Source organism: Micropterus salmoides, unplaced genomic scaffold (genome assembly GCF_014851395.1).
Source record: "Micropterus salmoides isolate LMB-PRFRI ecotype aquatic unplaced genomic scaffold, ASM1485139v1 Ms_hic_scaffold_4, whole genome shotgun sequence".
Taxonomy (NCBI): domain Eukaryota; kingdom Metazoa; phylum Chordata; class Actinopteri; order Centrarchiformes; family Centrarchidae; genus Micropterus; species Micropterus salmoides.
Genome location: NW_024043372.1, coordinates 22740452 through 22755546, shown reverse-complemented (window position 1 = coordinate 22755546; position 15095 = coordinate 22740452). Strand labels below are relative to the sequence as shown.

Genomic DNA, 15095 nt, shown 5'->3' with positions numbered 1-15095 from the left:
GACTACGGGAGTTTATTTGTCCAAAGGTTGCAGCACTGCTGCCTGCTCCTCTCCCCCAAGTTTAGCAGCTCTCAGCCGGCCAGCAGATTTTCAATCCCCCGCTCTCCTCGGCCCTGTCCTTTTTTTTTTTTTTTTTTATAAACATTTTCGCCTGGCCCTCTCCACACATCGCTCTGAAGCCGTCGGTGATGTACGGACAATCTCAACACTGATAGTTGAAAATATTCAACTCACATGAATTCCTTCGCGTTGCCTTCGTGTCGCCGGCCCTGCCCCCTTCGCGTCGCTTCGCCCGACAGGAACGCGTCTTTGCATTGACTTTGTATGTAAACTCACCACCCCAAATGCTCCCTTCGCTTTTGGTCTGAAAGCACCATTAGTCTCCTCTGGCATTAACATCAGCACACAAACTGTGAGCCGGGAGCTTCATGGCATGGGTTTCCATTGCCGAGCAGCTGCATGCAAGCCTTACATGACCAAGCACAATGCCAAGCCTTGGATGAAGTGGTGTAAAGCAGGCTTCCACAGGACTTGGTAAATGCCAGGAGAACGTTACCTGCCTGACTGCATTGCGCCAATTGTAAAGTTTAGCGGCGGAGGGATTACAAATAAGGATTATTATTATTATTATTATTATGCTGTGGGGTTGTTCTTCTGGGGCTGGCCTAGGCTCCTTAGTTCCAATGAAGGGAAATGTTAATGCCTCAGCTTACCAAGGCATTTTGAAAAATTCTATGCTACCAACTTTGTGGGAACAGTTTGGGGAAGGCTCTTTTCTTTCCCAGTATGACCTTTGTGCCCAAGTGTACAAAGCAAGGTACATAAAGGCATTATTGGATGAGTTTGGTGTGGAAGAACTTGACTGGCCTGCATAGAGCCCTGACCTCAACACTATCAATCACCTTTGGGATGAACGAGAATGGAGATTGTGAGCCAAGCCCTCTCGTCCAACATCAGTGTCTGACCTCACAAATGCTCTTCTGGATGAATGGGCAAAAATTCCTACAGACACACTTCCCAGAAGAGTGGAAGCCGTTAGAGCTGCAAAGGGAGGACCAACTCCATATTAATGCCAATGTATTTAGAAGAGGTTGTCATAAAAGCGCTTGTAGGCGTAATGTGGAGGGGTGTCCCAATTTAGTGTTATAAATAGGGCTGGGCCAACAATAATGATAATTATCCCAAAATAGTTTTCTTCATTAATAATATAACAAATGTTCAATAAAAGTTTGATTTATTTAATTTTTCTATTAGGATATTTATTTTGTTGAGGAAAAGGGACTGAATAAATATTTTACTTAATTGCTTTGAATGTTCTACTTTTGATTTGTGAAGTGATCCACTGTTTGTCAGGTTCTGACCATAAAGAAAGGTTTTAAACCACAATTAACCATCTGGTTTCTTCAACATTCAGTCAGAAGCAAAAATCGGCCTTTAAACTAAAAGAAATAACGATTTGATATTTATCATGATAATTATCGACATCGAATGATTTTTATTGTGATAACATTTTTGGCCATGTCGCTCAGCCCTAGTTATAAATGTGACACATTTTACCTTCATCATAAAAGTGTAGCTCCAGCAATATGGATATTGCACTAGGCCATATTCTGATTGTAATATTTCGATTAATTGCTCAGCCCTATTTCAGAGCTCTAAAGTGGGAGGAATTATTTCAGCCATGCAGGGTTCCTGAAGTAAAAGTCTTGTTATTTTCTGCATAGACAATATTAGCATGGGCATGAAACTATTCCAGTTGATTAATTCATACAGAAGACGAGACACTGTGTTCTCTAGTTTCCTGCAAGGGCAAAGCCTTTTGCCCAATAGCTATGATTTGCGCATCTGACTGGCTTCTTCTCCACAGCAATGACGGCCATTCAATATATACTGATGAAGATTTGACAGAATGTTGAAATACTTAAAACTAATGACAGTAACATAAACCTTTAGGTATGCCTAATTTATCCAGGAGGACTTCATTATTTATGCCGAGGAACATTGAAGGTATAATTTAAGGCTCTGCAGATCCACACATGTTTTCAATCATTATTGCTGATTAGACCTTTGCTCAGGTGTGCAGAGCTATGCTGGGAATTAGGTGAGGTTACTGGACTCCGTGTACTAATAAGAATGATAAAGGTGGGGGCTCCCTGGTGGCCTAGGGATTTAAGGCACCAACAATGAACAAATGATCATAAAGCATAACAAGTCTGGCCAAGTCCCCCATCTCTCTCCTATTATTTCCTGCCATCCCTTTACTGTTGACTTTTAAATAAAGGCATAAAAAAAAAAATGTCCCACCCAATAAAGCTAACATTTCTTTTTTTTTTCTTTTTTTTTTTCTCTGCTGAGACCTGAGTGACAATGTGTTCTGTGCACTACAGGGTCACAGTCAAATATCTCTATTGCGTTGCTTTGAGAGTTTTACTTTCCTTACAGTGTTGCCCTGCCATCTCTCTCTCTCTCTGTTTTTCTCTCTCTGTTTCTCCCTCTCTGCTGCAGGCCCTGATTACCACTGTGATTAGCCAGCAGGAAGAACAGGAGATTAACTTCTGGCTAAGATTTGTATGTCAGCTTCTGAGATGCTTCCCATCTCCAGGGTTCTTATAAGCTGCCACAAGATACCCACATCAGAGACTATAAAATGATGCTGGGTGTGGTCTCTGTTTGGCAGTGAATTTAAGTATCCATTATCAGGTGGTATGTATCATCTCACAGCAAGTCAAGTATTTCAGACAGAGCCTCTTATCGGGATTATTCTGTATGTTCAAAGCAGGAACAAAAAAACCTCAAATCTCCTGATGTCTGCTCTAAAATATTTGCACATAAAAACACTCTTGAGTATCGTCAATCATATTTAACGCAAATATATATCATATATATAAATCCTGATTTTAATAAATTATTCAAAATGATAATGCACGGGTTGCATTATCTAATTATCCCAAACTATTTGAGACCATTTGATCTAATGAAGCTTTTAGCGCAAGTTCAAGCAGGAAGCACTGTCAGTCATTATCACACTGAAGCTCCACCTCTCAACTATTATAAAATGATTTCACTGTGTTCTGTGCCCAGACTTTCCTATCATCCAATCATCATCTTAGCTGAAGAACATTTAAACCCCCTTACCTATTTTGTCTCTCTCAGCTGTCATTGCCCTCCACCAGCCCAGTGTCATGTCTCCCTTGGGGGTTCTCTGATTGGCTATTTATAGGGCTCTATCCCTATGCATCTGTATAATAGATGTCAACGTCAAAGTCTTTATTAAATAATGCTTATGTCTTTCCTGATTGAGTTATTGTGATTAGCTGACATTGTTGCTCTACCCGCTCTTAATTATTCCAGTTGTGACATCACACTGGAGGACGGATTAGAATGATTTCCTCAGATGGGGCAATTTCATTGCATCAGAAAGTTGGTGACACAGTGGGGAGTCCTGCATACCTTATAATCGCAATGTTCCAGTCCGCAATGTCCTGGTTCGATTCCAGGTGGTGACTTTCACTAAAGAGTTCTGCTGGTATGGCTATGTTCAGGTCTCAGTTTTCTGCCCAAACCAGACTGGTCCTGCCAACTGACCCTTCGCTAAACCCGCCCCCCTTAGTTACTGTTGCTAAGTCCGACAAACTGTCGGCACTGCCACTGTCTATTACTGCACTCCCCCGGAGAAATATTGTTGGAAAAGCGATCTCATAAAGAAGCAGAACCTTTTGCAGTTGCATTATACATTTGAAGGTTGTATTCAGGCTGTCAAACTGACACAAACTGACTCAAATGTACCTGAAAAAAATTAAAGATAGAAGCTAAAGCTTACCAATCACACAGTACAAGTGAACCACCGCATTCCCCGACGATAGAGACAAAAGACAACGATATTAAGGAGCAACACTGTTCCTGTAAAGCTGGGTAGCTGGGTTATTACAATCATTAAAAAGCAGAACAGTAGGGCTTTATTACATTACATTCAGTAGGAAGTTATCTAGCGTTAGCTAACTAACATTACATTAGGAACAATCCACAGCCGTAATTTTTGTGGATTTATTTTAGGTTTTGGAAAGAGAATTAAATCATACTTCTCCTTTCAACCTCTCTGGGTAGCGACTGTAATTATTACAAGTGCCCCAGGAACAGCGTTTGACCATATCTTGAAAAAATACAGCAAAAAAAGCTAGAAAACGACTCTTTTTGCATTAGAGTCAATGGAGCGCAGTCATGAAAGTGTCGGACCTCAGTTAGAGTGAGTCCTATACTGCGCTGTGATTGGTCAGCTTTGTATTTGGGGCGTGGCTTAGCGAAGGGACAATTTGAAAGCACCTGACTCATATTATACTCAACGCTATATTTTACTTTATTCCATCTGCTAGCCAGGCTAATGCAATACGTTAGCTACACCCTGTGTCTTTAAACACCCTTCAACACATGGCACACATGATTAGCATAGCCAATTACAGAAATTTCTTCATAAATTACATTTGGAAATAACCAAACACAAACCTTTAGTTCAACTCCGAGAGAATTTCCTCCTCTTTTAGAATATATTTGTTGAGTGTTTGGTGGCTCAATTTTGATTATTTCATCTTTGAGACTCACAGAGGTCAAAAGTCAGCTGTTTTGTCTCCTGGCCTGACTGGCGTGCTGTACCTGGGGAAGGACCCAGGAAAGAATGAGGCATGAGGTGGATTGTCTTTAGTGTCTCGTGACACGGCTGCGTGGGAGCACCAGCCTTGTGACTCATAGAAAATGTGATTTATTTATAGAATCACACAACACTTTCTGTCACTCTGGCTCAACTCTAACACTGGACACCCCACAGACAGGAAGGGACAGCAGAGGAGCCATGTAACCACACACAGAAGTCCATGAAGTCCAGTCATTCAAGGCATCAGTGTGGATACAAACGTGTTTACAGCAAGACAGCAAGGATGCCGAATGCCATGTTGCTCTTGAGGTGATGAGCTGCTTCAAATGTTTGACAGGTTATTAAGTTTCTGTACAGTCCCACATCTGTTTGAACAACATACTGTGTATGCAGAACAAATGATCCACTTAATTTGAATGTGATCTCAGCTCTGTGGCTTTCTGGCTCACAAGCTGCCTTCATCACCTCTGTGCAGCACACAGTAAGCACAGTTTATAACATTTTACATACAGTACGCTGACCACTTTGTCCATCCATCCATCCATCCATCCATCGTCAACTGCTTATCCTGTGAACAGGGTCACGGGGGGCTGAAGCCAATCGGGCAAAAGGCAGGGTACACCCTAGACAGGTCACCAGTCCATCGCAGGGCCACACATAGATTAACAGATATCAGATTGTGCATTTTCTAAACAAGTGGGTCATTCATAAATTAAATCAGTTATAATAGCAAAACATGACGTTGTGGTGATGTCCTTTGCAGAAGTCTGAGCCAGGAAGGTGTATAGTTTAAGTTAGATATACATACATGAAATAATAAACTATTTATATATTAAGTAATGTTAGGTTAATTAACATTAGCAACACAGCAAGTTGGACTTAACTGTGTTTTTAGGACTTTAACAAAGAGGACATGTAACACATGCCACATGTTTTCCATTCATTTTATCTGAGTGAATAAAGTAAGGGTGATGAGTACTGGCCTAGACAGTAACACAATGCTGGCATGGTAATACCAAATCAAATGTGGCCTGTTCTCAAACTGCTGTCAAATACAGCACTGGAAGAGAATGCCAGTGTACTCACTGCCTAATGAAGAAGCTTGCAAGTAAGAGTAAACGCAATTTGCACACTCTTCACTCTTAAGATGAATGTAACAAAAAAATACCTGACAAACAACTTATTACACAACGCTGCAAATGATGATGTATTGAAGGTGAATGACGTGTGCAAACACCTCAAGAAGTTCGGCTGGCCAGCACATCACTGAGGCATAAAAGGTTAATGTGATTGATTAAGATAAAGAAAATTAAACCAGTAATATAGGTGACTGTGTATCTGTTAGCTTGTTTTGAAGTTTTCATGCCCTCTTGTGGCCCAAAAATCAATTGACGCTCCTTTAAGGAGACACAGATCTTTCACTTAAAGGTTTGTAGCTTGCTCGTTCACAGAAAACGGCAGCTGTAGTCAGCTTGGATGGACAGCAATTACAATGGATTCCTATGGCAACAAATATTTAACACAAAAATGTATCAGCCTGGCCGATTTATGGAAACTTATCAAACCACTCCTGCAGCATAATCCACTTCTCTGCTATTGATCCGAATGTTTAGTATATACGTAACAATCGTCACTTCACCTGTACATCACTATATACAGTACTGCTTTTGAAATACAAGATTAGTAGTAGTTATACTGTTAGTTTGAAATACCTTACCATATCCATGACTCTGGATGAGCTGGTAAGATCTAGCTTTACGAAGTTCCTATTTAACGATTACTCACAGTTGTCCTAGGATACAAGGTGATGAATGATGTCATCAAATGTCTTGTTTTGTCAGTTCAAAATTACAAAACGTTTTACTATAAAACCAAGACAGTTAGGGAATTCTCACATTTGATAGCCTTGAATCATCAAAGGTTTAACATATTTGATTAAAACATAACTTAAATGATTAATCAATTATCAAAAATTTATTTTTGCAAAGTCTTTTGATCAATTAATTGACTAATGGCTACCTATTTACCTAACAGGTCTCATATAAAAGAGACAGCATATAACTTTTTGTTTCCTCCTGATAGTCAGCTGTGGTTATTTTGCACAGTGGCTCCTAAAGCAGGTTGTCTAGGAACTCGACATAAAGACAGCAGTCAATGACACAGCCTCTATGAGGAAACCATAAGCCAGTTGTATTAGCTCGAACAATAGGACAGAATGCAATCAGCTAACTGGCCTTCCACCCAGACAGTCCTCCCTCAACACCACACTGTTGAATGGCATCTCTGTCTTCTCTCAATCATGCGCCCTAAAACAAAGTACCATCCCCTCTTGGCATCTGCTACTCGTTTCCCTCCTGTTTCCTCCTCATCACATGGGAGGAGAGCAAAAGAAAGAGAGTGCATCATGGGGGCGAATGCATTCATTCAACCGGAAGTACAACTCACGCAGTGTGTGACCACCGTGGTGGATGCCGCACTTCTGACTCTGTCACATGCCGCAGCGCCATGGAAGTCCAAATCCCAATCCACTGCCAGAGAACTCCTGAGCACAGCAGGCACCCACTCTAAGCTGTTTGATGTAAGGCGTAAGTATCAAATCCCTTATAGAACTAAGAATTGCGCAATAAGCCAACGATGGATAATGAGCAAAAATACAGCTGAGGCTCAGAAGACTGAATTCTGACTTTGGGGTATGTAAGGTGGCCAAATGGTATGACTTTCCTCTATCTGTCCTTCTTAAGGGTATTTGGCAACAAATCAAGCCCACAAGAACCAAGAGAGACTCGTACTAGCCAACCCTTTACTTTATGTGGTTGGTGGTTTCTAACCTTAGTCTCAGGAACATGCAAAAATAAATGAATAAATCTTGCTTCACAAGATTGTGTTCGTTTTTCAAACGTTTTTATAGTCTTTGCTTTTCTATTCAGAAAATATTATCTATTCAGGCCTATTCAATCAATCTAAGAAGAAAAAAATACTTTTCCCATGAGACATGGATTCGAGGCTCTTCTCAATCTACTAGGAGAGACGTGTAAGGGCAGCTAGTGAGAAGTCCCAGTACGCGAAAGAGTAAAATGTAGAAGTGCCGGTACTGTGTACCGATGAGTACCGGCCCACTTTAAGCACTGATTGTAACTCTGATTAAGAATATACACACATTCACACACACAGATAGACACAAGATTTTCTTTAATTAGGTACATTGTATTGGAGTTTATTAAGTACACTGTTAAGTAAGTTTGTTCTAGTAGACAAATTTACATACACACACGTCAATCAGACAGTCTCTTACAGAGAGAGAGAAACATTGTTCTTTTATGTCACTCCCTGATTTTGAAGCATTTCAAATGGCGTGGCATCCATTTTTGCTTTTTTTGTCTAATTGTTACAACTTACCCCAGCATGTGTTACAACCTTCCCCGGGAGTGGGGCAGGTTGTAACTAAAGAACACCGTGTATTTGATATCACCTCATTACGTCTGTGATATTCTTGTAAAGGATTTAATTGGTGCCATTTGTAGAGAAAAATGTGGGTATTTTGTATAAACGCTTGAGAAGTCTAGCTAAAAAATGCAGCAAGGTATAGTTGCTGAAGCAAAAAATGTTACAACCATACCCAGTCTCCCCTACTGATACTCGACAGCGCAGTGTTGAGGGCATAATCATTTCCTCCTACTTGGAGCTCATCTAACCAATAGTCTGGCATTTATCCTAAGTGGTATGACCTTATGCAAGCTGCAATTCATTTATGATATCCCACAGTAAGCCCTCAGATACCACAAGTCTTTCATAAACCAGGCTGTGCTTGCACAACGTAGAAATACTGTGATGTGACTAGGGACAAGCAGATGAGCCAGTTTGCCATCAGAAGAATAAATATGTCATATCTCTACAAAGTACCAGATTGAAATTAGTATTAGCTGCAACCTGATGGTCTATAACAGGTATTTTTCAAACAAAGTTTTAAATATTTTGATTTAATTTACGGCTTTCCTTTGCAGCAACTAGCTTGATACGTTACCTCAGGTTTCTGATCAGGCTATGGGTTAGTAAAGAATAGGTAGGTAGGTAGGTAATTACTGTCACAATATAACAGGTTATATAATGAAATTGAGCTTTGTAACTCCCTTCTGCTACAAAGCAGAAAATATACATTAATATAGAAGCAATCATAAAAATGGTCAACAGAAATAAACAATATTCAATGATCAATGGAGCAGTGCTGAGGATGAATTGAGTTTAAGAGCCTGATAGCTTGAGAGAAAAGGCTGCTCTGCAGTGTGGTGGTGCGGCAGCTGAAACTTCTATATCTTGTCCCAGAGATACACTGTATTACACTGTATTCAGACTAAAAGCTCATCTGGTCACACTGCACCTTGGTCCATAAAAATGTATTTTAAAAAAAACATTGTCTATCTCTTATTGTTTCTAAATGTGTCACTTGACACAGTTCAGCATATTTTATTAAGTTGATGATGTACTAATTGTAAGTCCCTTTACTTTAGGATAAAAGTATCAGCTAAATGTATCACTGTGAATATGAATGTAATGAATCAAAAGCCAAGATGTTCTTTCCCATCCTATTCAGTCTTTAGAAAAACATAATCTATGAAACTCGCAAAATGTACTTTTGACTGTGCAAAATACAATATTGCCTTTTGTGTGCCTTTTGAGAGACCAAAATCAAATTCCTGTAAAGCCTCAAGTCCTTTCATGGTATAATACCATCAACAAAGTCGCAGCAGGGTGTTCCTTTCTTCTCACAGTGAACTACATTGCAATCTAAGACTGAACCATCCCTTCATGTTTTCTTTTCATTCTTGCAGAGGTAAACCAATACTGCTGCAGGATGAGAATATAGTGAACATGGACCCAGAGCTTTGATCAAATTAAACAGCAACTTAGTGGATCTCTGTGTCTCTCTCTCATCCAATAGTGCGGAAAGAAGAGGCAGGGTGAAGGAATCATGAGCCTCTCTTATCCACTAACCTTAGATGGGAAGAGAAGAAAAAAGTACCGAGGAGACGTTTGATAGCTTATTTTCAGCTAGTTAATGTGATGGCTTCAGACTGTTTTTACCTTCTATAGTAGAGAAGGTCACATGGCGGTGACCTTTGTTACACAACACTGCCCACTCTTTCCCACTTGTCTGGTCAGTTGATACATTTTGTAATCAACCCAAGAGGCTAGGACATTTATGTCTCAATATCTTCATAATCTCCATTCCAATATTCAACAGTGTACACGCATGCATGTGCATGACCACATGCTTCCACGCAATCATGCACACAAATACAATCTGAAACACACAAATGCAGGCTTTGATCGTACACCAGATCAAAAGCTCAGCACGCCCAATGCCAGCTGAGGCTGGGTCAGTCTGTTCACACTGCGATTTCATTCAGGGTTGAGGTAGGAAAGAGGCAGCACATGGGGCCATCACAAGCCAGAGAGAGGAGTCGGTTAATTATAACAGCAGAGGTCAAGCAGGCCAGACATGAGCTCCTGTCCGCTCCAGCCTGTCACAGTCTCACCTGCTGCCCACAAGCCCTTGAGGTGACTCATCAGTGAATGACTGGGGACTATGCCTGCTGCAAGTGACTCTAGAAAACATGCTGCTGTTATCCAGTGAGTGTCATCTAGTATAGGATGTTTTGCACTTAGCCAAGCTGGATGAATGAATACATTTGCAAAATGTCATTTTATGTATGAAATCTATCTGACTATATTCAGTACATGTTTTGTCTTTAATCAGACAAATTTATTAGTGCTGAAAAGCAACATGATATATGTATTCATATATCTGTATATGATGTATATTATGATTCGAAAGCTGCTTTGTCTCCTTCTTAGTTAGACTTGGCATCCCACCAATGACCTGGGTATTTCTCCCAGACTAGGCAAGATCACCATACATGAAGACCAGATGGCACCTGTAGCCAAGCTGTGACATGGTGTGAGCCAGCTGTGGCAATCCAAAAATGAAGCTCCAAACTGTGCGATGCATTCGCAGGATTCCAGCTTTGAAGAGACTCAAAATCCCTGAATGCCTCAAACACACATCACTGAAACAATGTTGTACCTGGCCTTGAGTGCTGTGCTTGCAGTAAAAAGCAGGAAAGTGTTCAGTTTGGTGTTTGTTTGGACTTAAGCATGAAATGGAATAAAAATTGAAAATGTAAAAAGCAGTGGTTCACAGAGTAGAGTCCACTGGATCATGGTTGAGGTACCAATAGGTCCTTAGTAGGGCTTCACCAAGGCTACTCCACTTGATAATGGCAGTGAGAGGCTGCACACTGGGATAACCGTTTTAATCCGAGGTTTCACTCTCAACACTTATCATCTAGCCTACAGAGCAAACATTTATCCAGTCATCTACCAAATCATTCCAGGAGATTCTCAGATAAGCCCCAAGAAAGAAAGTACTTACAAAAGAGGTCTGTGTAGTCCAAACGAGGGCGCTGGACATCAATAGTATGTTACCCTGCAAACACACGAAGGGCAAGTGCAGCACGTTTGTAATGTCACCTCTCTCTACAGCTGCTTATCTGGGGGCCGAGCACCTCGCACGTCGCATGAATAAAACCTATCGCGACTTGGCTCTTACTTTGCGTTTAACTCCCGTTTGGTAAATGTCACACACGGACAGGTGATGATGCGCACGCATGCACAACGGAGCGTCGTTCTGTTTGTATTTAAATTAATTATTTTATTAATTCCTTTTCATACCCATATCTGTGAAAAGCGTATTCGTTACTAAGTTTAAATACCTTGTAAGGACTAGACATCCGTGTTAAAACGTGCAGCAGCCTTTCCCTTACCAGAGAAGTACCAGTGTCCTCTTGGCAACCCTAAATATCTCCACACAGATCTGATGCCTCCGCTCGCTGCTCGGCTCTGCCTCGACCCGTGGCGTGTCGTCCTGCCTCTGTCCCTCTACGTCCGTCCGCCTTCCCTCCGAACTGCGTTAATGTCATGTGTTTGCCAACAAATTGTCCCCGTAATCTTCTCAAAAGTGGGATGAGAAGAGTGTCCAGGGTCCGCCTACCGCACGCACAGCGACAATATAATTATTGTTGTTTGTAGCCTGTATGTTGCGAAGCCAGCGCGCGCGGGGGCACGAGAGGTCCCTATTTGGCACGCGCCTTTTTAATCGCTTGGAAGATTGATATCGGTTTAAAAGGTCATCCTTTTAACATGTTGTAACTGTCATTTCAAACGGTGTTGGTGGCGGGGATTTATCGTCGTGCTTGCGCGCGCATTGAGACAATGAGACCGCGAGGAGACCGCACACGCCATGCATTTATTCCATCCACTGTTTTTGTTTCCCCTTTAACTAGATCCAAAAATATGACTCACGCGGGCCTTTATGGAACATCCATCCAATTCTTTTTGACACGCAGTCAACAACGTAAACAGCTGCCTGAGCCATGTGCCACAAAAGCCCACTGTTGCTTACGCACATAGGATACGCACGCTCCATTTCTAGGTCATCTGCGGTTTGATGTCACGCCGCTCCGGGGATCGGCTCTTTTCTCACCCCTATAGCTCATGTTCAGCGAGGAAGACACGCACCTGCAGTCAAATTGCAGACCAGGTTCTCTGTGAGTCTGTCTCTGTATTCATGGGGGTATTAGATTAGGCCTATACATACCCCCCCCCCCCCCCCCCAATTGCTTTTAAAAGTATGAGCTGATCCATTCTCCATTTTCCATTTTTGCTTACAATCTGTCCTTGCAACCGCAGCGTCCTTTTGAAGCTGTTGCAGCAAACCTGACCTTGTGGAAAGAAGGGGACATTTAACCTCTGGGACATGTAAACTCAGCATCTGCTCTGAGGTCAGCACAGCCGGGAAGGGCTACCCGGAGAGGAAAGGGCCAGAGATGCTGAGAACGTGGCTGGTGCATCCCAGAGGTCAGCAGAGGAGCTCAACAGATGTATGATATAGTTCAAAAAGAGAATCTCAAGTGCATGAAGTGCACGTGCTTTAATCTGTGGTTTCATTTCAGAGCAAGGCCCTCTGGTTGTTCCTACTCCTGTTCACAAATAACACGTTGGTGTGCTAATTTAGGCGCTGTCAACTAATGAGGGGGAGAGCGCAAAGGACATCTGGCAACTGGTTCTGGAGGCACATCATTTTCATTCAGTTGTATGAGCTCCCCCTGTTCTTTCTTCTTTTAATGGTGTCTCACCTTGCCTCGCCTATCTGTCAGCTTAAAAGGTGATACATGTGTAGTGCTCCAGAGGACTTTCTGACTGCAGAGAGCAGTGCACAGCAAGGTGTAACCATAGAAACTGGGTGTAGCAAAGGTCTGCAACATGAGTTAGATGGCTACTGAGTATAGATGCTAAATGACTTCAGAAGTATGGCAGCAATTAATGTATTTTATCTCACAAATGACATTCATATGGCAGAGCACTTTAAAACCTTACAGATTGATCCCTGGTTAATTATGAGCCAATTAATTTAAGTAACTATACTATAATGGATGACTCTCTGCACAAAATAGCTGTTCCAGATAATAACAGATGGTTGTTCTAACGTTATTTACACACAAACAAAACAAAAAGATCTATGAACGTTTAACGTTACATCAACAAGTCAACAGCCTTGCTAGCGTCCCTGTCAGGCCGTAGTCGTATCAGACAAACTGAAATTTGACTTGATGATGGCACTAAATGAAAGGTCAGGGGATCAAAGTTTACAGTTCATCCTGTGGGGGCCATGAATTGTCTGCACCAAATGTCATAGCAATCCTTTCTATACTTTTTGAGTTATGTCAGTCAGGACCAAAGTGTTGGACCGACTGACCAGATGACCAACATTATCAGCCCTAGAGCCATGCCACTAGAACAACAAAAACATGAAATGAAGTGTTTATATTGTCCTCATTGGCTTCAACTGAAAGGCACAGAAAAAAGGTTAAAGGTAAAATCATTTCTGGCTTGTCTTTGTGAAGAGATCACAGGTGAACTTTCATCAACAAGATTCACTCCTGGCCAATATAAATGCCGGCAGAGAAAGGCTATCACTCTGTTTTCGACAGCCCTGGTTTCACAATAATAAGACAAAAAGACATGCAGTTAGTTGAATGGACTACATACAGTAAATTGTTAATATGCATCATGATCAAACGGATCCCTCTTTTGCCCGAACATTCAAGTAACTAATTAATGCAAAAAGATGCAGATATATGTGATCAAGAAATCTTACACTAATGCAAAGTGTATTATTTTGATTTCTGCTTTAAAAACATGCTCTTTGGCAAATTTTGCATCAACATGTCAACACAAAAATAGAAAGTAAGACATTTATATTCAATAGGGACCTTGTTTCATATGATACATTCAATGCCACTTTTACATTACACATTTATATTAGCCCTAGTTTTAACATCATTTTATTACTGTTGTTTTTGACATTCAAGTCTGTTCATCAAAAAACCTTCATTTTGGCCTCACCAAAAGAATGTGGTAGTGTGCATTCATAGAAAAAGTGTTTTTTCATTTTTACAAACCGCAACACACACCCTATTGAACCCAATGTATTACATCAACAAAGTATTACAGCCTTCTGAACAGCTTTGAATGGATTTCTGAAAACAATGGGAGTCTGTGACTTCTGGGAGGCCAGGCAAACCTGCATAACAATATAAAAGCTTAGAACTTTAGTAGCTGTGGTAAATACATAAGTGGATTTAGGCTGTTGAAAGGCAGGTCTAGAAAAAAACTACCCTATTATTTTTAAACTATAAATATCATTATATCATATCATCATTTTCCAAAGACTGTTACCATCCTGCACCTTAACAAAAACAGTCTGTCTACTCTTGACTTGATTGCCTTCAGTGAGATCAAATTTAAAACTGACACTGTATTTACTATCCTAAAACTATCTTGTTTTTGAGGGTCTTTTCTAAGTAGCTTCCCTCGCAAGTATGGAGAATGATTTGTGGCCTCCTGTCCATCCTCCACCGCCCCACAGCCCCTGTACATAATTAGGAGAAACAGGAAGAAAAGATCTCATCACAGACCACTAAACCCATTCAGTTTATTTTGCTGAGTCCTGCTGGAAGATGCTGCAATCAAACTCAATTAAGGTCAATCTCATAGTGCATTCATCATTTGGTGAAGGGACGCCAGTCACTGTGATTATCCAAAGCAACATGGCGCACTCATAGATGAGCGAGAAATAATGATGTGAAAATGATGCGTTTGTGCACTTAACCTGAGAGCTGGTTTCAGTTAGATGGTGTTTTATGTAGGACTACTGGCAGTCTCGTGAAGGTTTATTAGTGCCTTGTGAATCGAGTGTGGTGGTAACTCATAATCATACTGTGTGAACATCAGCTAACACTGACGTCACTTGGCATGGTGCCTTGGGGGCTACAGGCATGAGTCAGTTTGTAGGTGTTGAAGAAAATGACATGCTTAGTTGACCTGTTTTGTT

General features: G+C 41.1%; 1 protein-coding gene across 4 annotated transcripts in view; it reads right to left on the bottom strand.

Moving 5' to 3' along the window:
- The window catches only part of LOC119886704 (sodium-coupled neutral amino acid transporter 3-like), a 42480-nt gene extending 30269 nt beyond the window's left edge, over positions 1-12211 (bottom strand). The window contains exon 1 of one of the 4 annotated variants that reach the window (XM_038697611.1): positions 12005-12211. The gene's annotated coding sequence lies outside the window, so the exon portion shown is untranslated. Of the gene's footprint in view, positions 1-11075; positions 11417-11466; positions 11858-12004 lie in introns of those variants that run through there. The other 3 variants (XM_038697609.1, XM_038697612.1, XM_038697610.1) reach the window with 3 other exon arrangements.
- Between the last annotated feature and the right edge of the window lie 2884 nt (positions 12212-15095).